The sequence below is a fragment of the Rhinolophus sinicus genome, linkage group LG11 (assembly GCF_036562045.2).
Source record: "Rhinolophus sinicus isolate RSC01 linkage group LG11, ASM3656204v1, whole genome shotgun sequence".
NCBI classification, from domain to species: domain Eukaryota; kingdom Metazoa; phylum Chordata; class Mammalia; order Chiroptera; family Rhinolophidae; genus Rhinolophus; species Rhinolophus sinicus.
In genome coordinates this window covers 43,363,792-43,375,054 of record NC_133760.1, presented here as the reverse complement: position 1 = coordinate 43,375,054, position 11,263 = coordinate 43,363,792, and the positions used below count along the sequence as shown (strand labels likewise).

At 42.5% G+C, this 11,263-nt stretch overlaps 1 pseudogene; it reads left to right on the top strand.

Annotated features, from left to right (window-relative positions):
- Positions 1-757: 757 nt before the first annotated feature.
- LOC109447703 (small ribosomal subunit protein eS4, X isoform) lies at positions 758-1,757 on the top strand (annotated as a pseudogene).
- The last annotated feature ends 9,506 nt before the right edge of the window (positions 1,758-11,263 follow it).

Below are 11,263 nucleotides of genomic sequence, written 5' to 3'. Positions count from 1 at the left end.
CACTACTGCCTTATTGTATTTAACTCAGGCACGAAGGGGCTCTCTCTATGAGCACAATGGTAAGATTTTCATTGCGCTGTCATTGACTTTTGTCTTATATTTATAACCATGTCTTCATTTTCTCCTTTAATTTAAGGAGCAAGAGCTGCTTGAAAGTCACCAAGGTCGGCTCTCAGTGGACTGTCTCCTGCCATTTCCTGATTGCTTCTTGCCTTTTATCCATCCCAACTTCAATGTCTTCTTTGTGCAGTGTGAGCAAAAGCCAAAGAGCATCATAGAACATGAAGAAACGGCTTCCAGTTAACCCTTTGCTTCAGGGATAAGGGCTCCAGTGGTACGTGCACGTTTTTTTTTTTTTTTTTACAACACTTGGACTTTTTTTTTATTCTTTGCCTTAAGGAGTATGACAGAAATTAATAAGAAGTGAGCTTCCCATAATCCATTCTAATAAGACACAAAATTATTTTGAACAACTGCTTCAACAGCCTGAATCAATATCTTTAACTTCTAGACCCCTATTTTCAACACATATCTCTTAGACAACCATTATATATAATTGAGCTGAGCACCAGGAACAGACCCAGACGTTTAAAAAGTCATAGGAGATGAGGTTTGGAAACATGGGCTCCTCCTTAAAAAAAAGAAGAAAGCTTCACAAGAGTGGCCAACCTTCTTGCCTTAAGTGTCCTCCATCTCCACTCTTTAAACTTAAAAAGAGATTTTGTATTTTCTGCCTCTCTCCGTGCCCAGCGCAGCCATGGCTCATGGTCCCAAGAAGCATCTGAAGTGTATAGTGGCTCCAAAGCGCTGGATGCTGGATAAACTGACCGGTGTGTTTGCTCCTCTTCCATCTACCAGTCCCCACAGCTGAGGGAATGTGTTCCTCTCATCATCTTACTAAGGAACAGACTGAAGGATGCCCTAGCAGGGGACGAAGTAAAGAAGATTGCATGCGGGCGCTTATTAAGAGTGATGCGAGGTCCAAACTGATGTGACCTCCCTGCTAGTTTGATGCATGTCATCAGCAGCAAGACCAGAGAGAACTTCCGTCTGATCTACGACACCAAGGGTCGCTTTGCTATTCATCAGACCGTGTTTCCCCGAAAATAAGAGCTAGCTGGACCATCAGCTCTAACGTGTCTTTTGGAGCAAAAATTAATATAAGACCCAGTATTATATTACATTATATTATATTATGTTATATTATACCCAGTCTTATATTAAAATAAGACCTTTTAAATAATAACTTTTGCTCCAAAAGATGCATTAGAGCTGATGGTCTGGCTAGGTCTTATTTTCGGGGAAACAAGGTATTATACCTGAGGAGGCCAAGTACAGGTTGTGCAAAGTAAGAAAGATCTTTGTGGGCACAAAAGGAATTCCTCATTTGATGACTCCTGATGCTCATACCATCCCGTACCCTGGTCCCCTCATGAAGGTGAACGGCGCCATACAGGTGGATTGGAAGTCTGGTGAAATTACTGATTTCATCAGGTTTGACACTGGCAACCTGTGCATGTGACCGGCGGTGCCAACCTGGGAAGAATCACTAACAGAGAGACAGACACCCTGGTTCTTTTGATGTGGTTCATGTGAAAGCTGCCAATGGCTACAGCTTTGCCACTCGGCTCTCCAACATTTTTGTTACTGGCAGAGGCAACAAACCATAGATTTATCTTCCCTGTGGAAAGGGTGTCCGCCTCACCATTGTTGAAGAGAGAGACAAGAGACTGGCGGCCAAACAGAGCAGTGGGTGAAATGATCTCTACGTGACATGATTAGAAGAGTCTTTGTACTTAATTAAAGATAATATAGCATGATTAATTGCAAAACTAATATTTTGTGTTTTCCATAACTCCTTTTTCCTCTGAATTTACATCCACTTTCCAGGACAGAGGACAAGTGGTGACATAAAACATGCCCACAGAGCCATCTGTCCCCAAAGCTGTCCCCTGGAGGCTCCTCATAGCATTACTTTTAGGTTCCTATCATGTTAGCCAAGGTTGAGTTTAATCTCTAGAAAAAGATCCATTAAATCTAATTTCTTGATCCTAAACAGCATTTTATCTCCCTCGCTCCCATAAGTTTTTATTAAATAGATGATACATTTTACAATCCATGTCAGTTTAAATTTAAAGAAATAATCAATCCTCCTGACTCCCAGTCCAGGGGGCTTCTATTAATCTATAATGTAATATTTAATATATTTTAACATGCTGAAGAGGAACCAAAAACAACAAAAAGATGTTTATTTCATCTTTCCACCTGTCTATCCCCAAGTTTAAGCCCATCCCTTGGCTGTTGCCAAATGAGCCATGGTACGGAGGGAGACCCCTAAAATGGGCATGTGACCCCGAAGCTGCTAGCTCCTAACAGTGTGACACACAGAGCTTCCGTTTGTTCAGATGTCAAAATGGGGTGGGCAGGGTGAACAAAGACTTTGAGCACCTATTGCCCATCAGGCCCTTACATCTTCATCTTTTCTAATCCTGAGAGCAACACCATTCGATGGATGAGAAAGCTGAGGCTGAGAGATGTTCAAAGCTACTTTCCCAAGGCCAAATGCTAGGACTCTAACCAAGGCTCTCTAAGACTCTACAGAGCACTGGCTTAGGGATACCACGAGCACTAAATAAGAGAATGTATGCAAAATGTTCATTAAGCTGAAGCTTTCTTCCCAAATGTAAGGTGTAATCACTATTTTTTTAAAACTTATTTCAAGTTACTCTCCCACCTACTTTCTGCCCAGTGGTCTAGTTGTCCTTTCCAAGATGCTCCACATACTTTAATGAAGGGTTTTGCTCATCTAATTCCTTTTGCGCAAATACGCACCCCCATCGTATCTACCAGTGAATCTTTTATTTAGTTTTCAAAAAGACTTACTCAGTAATTACTTCCTCTTAACCTTTCTTACCTTTGTTCTGCAAACAAGATTGATTACCACTTCTTCTGGATTCTAATGGTATCTAACACATATAGAATACACACACACACACACACACACACACACACACACACAGTATTAACAAGAATGCATTAACATCCACCCCAAAACTCTGTGACTTCAAACAATAATTTTGTCTTGCTCACATGTTTGCGGGTTGGCTGAGAGTTGACTGGTCTAGGCTGGGCTCAGCCCCAAATTGCATGTTAGATCCAGATCTGATCCAGGTAAGTACTGCTTGGAGCTGCTCCACAGAAGTAAACTCTTTGTCTAGTGGAAAGAACTAAAGACACAAATGACAAAGGATGTAGGATAAGGGATAGGTGAAGATTTGAGGTCAATAACTCAATCTGTCACGCATGCCTATCAAAATGTTCAGATAGCCATTCACTCAACAACTTTTTATTGAGCACCTACTATGTGTCAGACATTCTTCTAAGCTCTGTGGACACAACAGTAAGCAAAACCAGATAAGGTGCCTATCTGTACAGAGCTAACATTCTGGCGGGAAGACGCAGGTAAACAGGCAAGGGAGATGATTTCAAATTGTGCTTATTAATGTAAAGAAAATAAAACCTAGACATATGGTAAAGTAAAGAAAGCAACAGTGGGAGCAAAGGGGAGTGTAGTTACCTTAGACGGGGCAGTTGGGAACGGCCTTTCTGAATGAAGAAAGAGCTTTTGAACAGATGCACATAATGAAACAGAGCTGGTCTCACGAAACACGTGGAGCTCTGGAAAAGAGCATTTCAGGCAGAGGGCAGTCTGCTGTGTCTGAGGAACAGAAAGAAGCCAGTGCAGTATCAAAATCTAGAAGGACTGTTAAAAGACAGATTGCAGGGCCTCACCGCCGAAGTTTCTTATTCAGTGGATCTTGTGTGGGCCCCAAAATTGCATCTCTAATGAGTTCCCAAGGATGCTAATAGTGCAGGGACCACACTTTGGAAATCAGTGCAACTGTACAATCACCAGACATAAGATAAGGCCTTTGAAGCCATGCTAGAGCTGGAATGTTATAGTGTGTGCATTGGGAAGCCATTGGAGGACATAAGCAGGGAGCGACGTGACCTGGTTTAGGTTTAATAGAGCCCTCCAGCTTCTACCTGGAGAGGATCACCAGGGGACCAAAGAGGAAGAAGGACATTGAGACACTTATTACATCCAACTGTCAGTTCCCAAGGTCTCTACTTGGGATGATGGGGCACCTGATGCCATTACCAACAGAGAGGAGAATCATGGTGAAAAGAAGGTTTGAGAAGGGGGGATGAGGGCAATTTTGAATTTAACTTGAAACCCCTTTGGGACATCCAAGGCCACCGTATTGCACAACTCCAGGGCTACCATTCACCCTGAATTTAGTGTGAATGGCCGCCCTGCGGCATAGAAGCATAATCTGATGTGAACAGCAGTCCCTGGAATCATGCAGTATGTCAGACTTGGAATATTCTCCTTCCTCTGAGCTTGCATTCTAGTGAGAGGAAGTGGACAACAGGCAAGCAAGGTGCTGTCAAATGGTGTTCAGTACTATAAAGAAAATATACTCTGAACTCTGTCAATCTGGACCGCACGCGTTGCTGTTCGCCCCTGACTACATGGCTGGGGCCTCCAGGTGCCACCGTCCTAGGACCTACTTGGTTAATGAAGACACACCGAGAATGGTACCTCGCAGGTAACAATAGTAGCTAACAGTTATTGGCTCTTACGACGTGCCAAGCCTGATAAGCTCTTTTCACATATTAGTTCAAATCATAATTCTAGGAGATGTGTGCCATGATTTTCCCCATGTTACAAATGGGAAAATTGAGGCATAGAGCAGTTTGGTAACTTGCCAGAGCCAGGAAGGGACAAAGCTGGGATTCAAGAGCAGGGAGCCTGATTGCAGAGCTGGCTCCTGTACCCACTCAGCTACATTTGTCCTCAGTTGCTGGCTGGCAGGGTCTGTCTGAAGGGGTCTGCATCACCCTGGCCAGGCTCCAGTATTACCAACGAGAGAAGCCCAACCTTGCCAAGGCTGATGTTCTTTGCCAGTAAGTAGCTAGAACTGTCAGAGTAGCATTAAGAAAAACCCATGCCTGAATCGACGTGCCAGACCTTTTACACAGAGAAAATATGGACATTTTCTTTTAATAATGCTACACAGAAATAATGAAATGGTAGCATTACAAAAACATAATTAGGTCTTCAAAAAAAAAAAAAGAAAATCTCTACTGGAGTCCTATAAAAAGACCACAGGTGTTCGTCATTATTTTTTATTTAGCAGGCAGTTTTAGCCATGGTTTGTTTTTTCCCCCCATTTATTAACTTCTGGTATTTTAAGATGATTTGTGTATAATAATAACAATAATTTCCTGTTTGCCTGTCAGTTGTGAGCCGCTTTAATTACAGATATTCATTTTCACAAGTTAACTTGGTAAACATACTCATTTGTTACGTTCCCTGTTCATTAAATCAGTTAGCACAGCTAGTAACTATATTAAGTATCTTGCTGTCGGGTTTCACAATGGATCTTCAGCAGTTTCCAATACTATTCCTCACAGAGACTTCCTGAGGGGCCTTTCCCATTGGGTTGGAGATGCCGTCTTCCATCTCTACAAGGCCAGGGGTGTCAGGCCCGATGGAGGCATCCACTCCAGGCTTTGTGCATCAGAGTCAAAACCATTAATTCAGACAAGAGTGCAGTACTTGGTGACTAGAGGCAAGATGTGCGATAAAGCGGGACCCTCTGATGAGGGAGGATTTCACTAGATGATTGGAGAGCAGGCCTGACCACAACCCTGTCCTTGGAGGCCCCCTGTCCTTGGAGGACCCCACCACCTGCCTTGAAGAAAGGGAGGGTCTACTCGACTATGGTTGTACCACCTGACCCTGACCTCTGGCAGCAGCTAATTATTCCTGGGACATCAGAACCATCAGCTGTATTCACGCAAGCATTTCACGCGGAGATGGGAAATTCAGATAGAGTAGGGGGCTGGTCTCTGAGCTATAGCAGCCCCAAACCACACAAGAGCTGCTGTATGAGATGATATGAAGAGATTGATGAAGCTCTTCAGCAAAGAGAGAGGCTGCCACCAGAAAAGAAAAAGTAGACAGAGCGACAGTCACCTGAAGGCTTGGCTGTTCCCAAGAAGCCTAGCTATTTGTTTCTCGGAGTCTCCTGTGCATCTTTATAATAAACCAGTTACCTAGCTAATGTAGTGGGTCTCTGTTACTTACAACAAAACACCCTCTGATCAATACATTTGTAATCAGGGTGATTGTGATAATGGTTGTTCCACTAAAAGTGTCACATCTGGTAAATCCCAATTTTTCTAGGAAGGAGCCACAGATACCAGTACCTAGGTCATTAGTCACCTGCTGATTAGATGCTTCGTTCCAAATTTTCCTTCAAGCAAGTCGGGGCTATGACTATGCTGACATGCCAAGTCAGGACTGAGGGAAATAAAAGTTTAGAGGCTCCCAGTCGCTAAGTCACACGACTGAAGAGAAAGTGGTTCATGTGGGGTGTGTCAGGGTGAAAGGACTTGCGTCAAGGTACTCAAGAGTGGATACTCAAAACAGAATTAAAGTTCAATGAGTCGACCACGGTCAATTCTTTTTAATTACCCGGCCCTGTTTCTTTGGTGGTCCCACTGAGCTTTCCCAAACAAGAGCACAAGACCCATTTATTATAGCTGGACAAGCAATGATGAGAAATGGAATGAGTTCTGATGTAAGCGTGGGGCAATTAGGGAACGTGACATTTCGTCGAGCCGAGTTTAAGGTGGGTCTTCTAGGTGGAGGCGTCAGACACTGAGGGGCACCATTAAATCACCGTAGGGCAAAAGACACCGTGCTTATTATCCACACAATCTGGTTAGGATTCTGCAAGACGCCCCAAATCTAGTCCCTGCTATTTTCTCCATGATACAGAACATCACTCCCATTCCCTTCTGCAGTTTGCAATTTCAGTTCCTCCTTGCTTGGCTCTCCTCTCTGCTCGTCCCATGCTCATCTTCTGGCTTCTCTTAGGGATCTCAGTTAACCCTAGATTCCCTCTCCCTCCAGAAAGAAATCCCTAGGTCAATGCTGGAAATACACGCTGGAATTCAGGAGAGAGCTGAGGGTGTCGTGCTCCTCCCCTGGGGGAAGGACGGACACCACCTACACCTCAGGGTCATGGGGCTGCCGGGTAGGTAAGGAAGGAGTTTTTGCAGCAAGGTTCCCAAAGGAAGTGTGAGGATAGGTAGGACTTAGAGTTTATGAGTTTATGGGAATAGTTATAGTCTTAGAAGAGAAAGAAACTTGCAAGGAGGGTAAACATTCAGGTAGAGGGAAGGAGTAACGGGGGATCTCCCTTCAGACATCTTCATCTTCCCTGTAACGGAGAAGGGTCCTGGGAGTATGCAGTTCAGAGACAGAATTACAGGCATGAACAGAGCAGTAAATATTTGGAGAGGGCAATGCCTACATACTAATAAGACTTGATTTCGGAAGCAAATACAGTCATCTGTGTGCTGGAGCTCTGTAGGTTTTGCCCACCCTGCATCAATTCTCTCTCCTCTGATAACAGTGTCTTGTTTTGATTTGGAACCCCCAATGGATGCAGTCTTATTGGGACTGTCAAAGTGTCCCGTGTGCCCTTGCTGAAGGAGCAGGCAGGTGACCCAAGCCAAACCAATCAGAGGTCTCTCCCTGGAATTTGAGTCTTGAATGTACTAACACGACTGAAAACTCTTGGTGCTGGTTCATTCTAAGAGTGGCTTCCAGGAGGCGCTACCCATTCGTTCCTGCTCTCCACGGGCAATTCTGACGCCAGTCTTTCCAGAGGTCTGGTTCTTTGAGTCTGTCTTTAATTTTTGTGAACCAACCCATATCTTTCTTTTTTTGCTTACATTGGTCATAACCAGGTTCTGCTGCTTATAACTTAAAAAACTCCAGCCAAGGCATAGTAAGTAGTATTACCAGTATTAAATAAAAAGCAAGACATGAAGGAAAGAACGTAGAATAACAAAGCCAGGATTTCAATCCCAGCATTGCCACTGCCACTGAGATTCTGGGCAAGTTTGAGCAAGTCCCGCCCTCTCACTAAACTTCATTTCTCACATCTAGAGAAGTGGTCGAACTAGAAGCTGCTAAGACCCTTTTCTATCTCTCGATAGAAAACAGAAATACTTTTTCCCACATCTCAAGTGCTTTCAACAGTCTCTAGTATCTGCCGTCCACCCTCACTAGCCTCAGCAACTGGGCTGAAAGGACTTTCAGCAAACAAAAGAACAGAAACATCATATCCCATCCCATAGCTTTCATAAAAAGATTTCCAAATCCCACATGATAAGCCAATTTTGTTAAGCAATCAAAGTTTAATCTTATTTTTTTTTCATTCTGTCAGCATCCGCTAAGTACTTCTTGCATAGATTTTACTTTTTGAGAAGCTGAAAAAGGAAGTCAGGACATGATCTCTGCCCTTAAGAAGCTTGGGATTTGATTGTGGAGGTACATGAAGTCCCTAGAGAATATTTCTAGGAGGGCTGGGATCGTGTACCCAGCACCTAACAGGTGCTAAGCATATAGTAGGTGCTTAATAAACAGCCGGTGATTGAATGAGGAACAACACACCGACATACTGTTATGGACAATAACCTTAAAAATTCAGAGTGATGACAAGAAGATGAATATTTTGCAGATACTACGCACTTCTATTATATAGAAGTTTAACAGTTTTCGATTCTGAAAATATTGCTCAAAATACATCAATTGAAGAAAGGTGATTGTTTACATTTCAAAAAAGAATATTCCTAACTTAAGAAAAATTACTTAAAGAGTCTAATGTGATTAAAACAGATTTCTCATTGTGTGAAAAGTTTTAAGAACGTTTCTGTAGTTAACGAGGGTAAACCTGAACTTGACACGCCAACACGTAACTCTATGCAAAAACTTGGGCCTGTCCCAGAGATGCAGTGTAATAGAATTTGACATGCAGCCGTGTTAAGCAAATGGAGTTGTTAAAGCCTCCGGCTTCTCGCCAGGCCTGTCAACACTCAGAGGTCTGAGTAACACAGGGGACTCTTGTTTCAAGAGGCAAAGTTCACCCAGAAGATCACAATCCATTAGGAAGTAACAAGAGCCTTCTGGCATGGCCAAGTGGACAAGACTCAGGAAAACCTGAACGGTACATGCAATAAAATTAAAATGCAATGGGGATGAACTGCCGCGGCAGCAAGCGTAACCTTCTTGGTGTCTTTAGCAGTGTTAATGGATCTACTTATGGCACAGATGGTGGTTTTCAGAAAAGTCATTTTTTCTCTAACAAATTCATGACTAAACTAAAAAGACCACTATCAACTTCATTATGCTTTCCAATTGACTTGCTTTAAGGGTTATTCTTTTATTATAGCTCTTAAGCTCCCATTTCTTTTTTAAAGTACTTCTTTTAATACCAATTTTCACAGCACTAAGAAATTTAACACTCTTCAGTGGTTATATTAATGGCAAAGAACTGTTGCAGGCTGGAGAGAAGCATGAAACACACCGCTATTGGACTGGTCATTTGTTATCTCCTCTGCCACAAGTTAGGGACCCAGATCTCAAGGGGCAACAATCCAATTGCCACCAGGGATAGTGGTAATGAAAGTTGCTGCCATCCCTCCTCAGAGAAAACTATCTTCCTCCCTGCAACAAGAGAGTTATGGCCCACAGCATATTCCAGATTACTCGCTACAAATATGACTCTACTGCAAAGCTCTCCTATCTAACTGTGGCCAGTTAGCTTTTTCAAGTGACCGGCAGGTCTAATTTGGGGTTGACTGTGCAAACAAATTCATAACCATTTTACAAACATCATCATAACTGTAAACACAAAGATAAAACAGAGTTTGTGTAACATGGGATCCGCCAGGGTTCCGTATCATGAGCCAACCAAATGAATTTTTTCAAAGCCAGATTGACTCGGAGGGAGACCAGATTTCATAGGAATGAAGATATTTATCAGAATATTATTTGTAAGAGTAAAAATTGGAATGAATTTCCTGGCAATGCGGAAGTAATTAAATATATCTGCTCAGCTATTAAGAACATCAGGAACAATATGCACAAATAAGGAAAATCATTATAATGTTAAGAGCAGGAAGGATCTATAAACAATACAACTATATAAGACATCCGATACACTGGAAAAGTACTAGTAGAAACACATTAAGATTCCACCAGTATTTGTTCTCCGGTGGTGGAATTACGCACATGTGCTCACACACTTCCATTTTTCTATTTTTCAATCTTATTACAATGTGTTCATTTATAGTCCTAATGAGGAAATCTTAATATTTTACCTCACATGGAAAACAGGACAGTAGTCATTCACACAGATTTTAGTGATAGATAACTGGTTTTTCGTGATTTGAATTCTGTGTGAAGGCCCCTTAGCCTATGGCCTTTGAACTGTTCATAACATTACATGGAGAAATCACATTCAGTATGGAAGCTGGTCAAAGCAAGGGTCACACGCTCCGTCGCTTCCACTTTACAGGCAGAGAAACTGAGGTTCAGGCGTCCCTTACCTGAGACTTGGAGAGACACTCGTCCCTTCAGCTTCCTCAGCTCTCAACTAGATCATTCATTTTGAGGCAAATCCTTGCCCGTGTGTAGAAATCTATGAGAGTCAAAGAGAAAAAAAATAAAATTTAGATCCCACTTAATCAGCCATAATCACATTTTTTCACTATATTTTGCTATATTTCACAATGACATGGCCTGGGTCTGTTATAGGTGTTCCAGGCATATGGGGAAACACAGAGGCCTGCACGCTCTGGAAAACTCACCTGGAATGCAACACTAAAAATTTCGCTTGCTAAAACTAACTGTGTCCTAGGAGGGAAGTAACATGTTGGAATACATGAGGAAAGTTAAAGTGTTTTTCAATGAAAGATTGAATTTTTTGGAGAAAGTTTTCTCTTCCGACTCTTTTCCTCAGAGACATTTCCCCTTTGGAAATGGAGCGCAATTATTTTTTATTCAACTTGTCTTTAATTTTTATCTTGTGTGAGGGAAGAACAGTGATCACTCACAAAATGGTTTCATGATTGATCGTTTCATGTCACGCATCTCCCCCACCCCCACCCCAGAGCACCTACGAATCACCAAACGGAGGAGAGCCTGATTCAGTGCAAGCCAGGGGCAGGCCTCAAGGGTTTGATGGGGGAGTGGGATGGGTATTCCTTGAACAAAAAACACAGAAACAAAGGGCGGCAATTAGAGACACCTTTAGAGAGAGGAGAAATAAAGTCTCAAAATGTGAACTATTTGAGCACTTTTGAAGGTATTTTAGATTTTCAAACGCTCTTATCA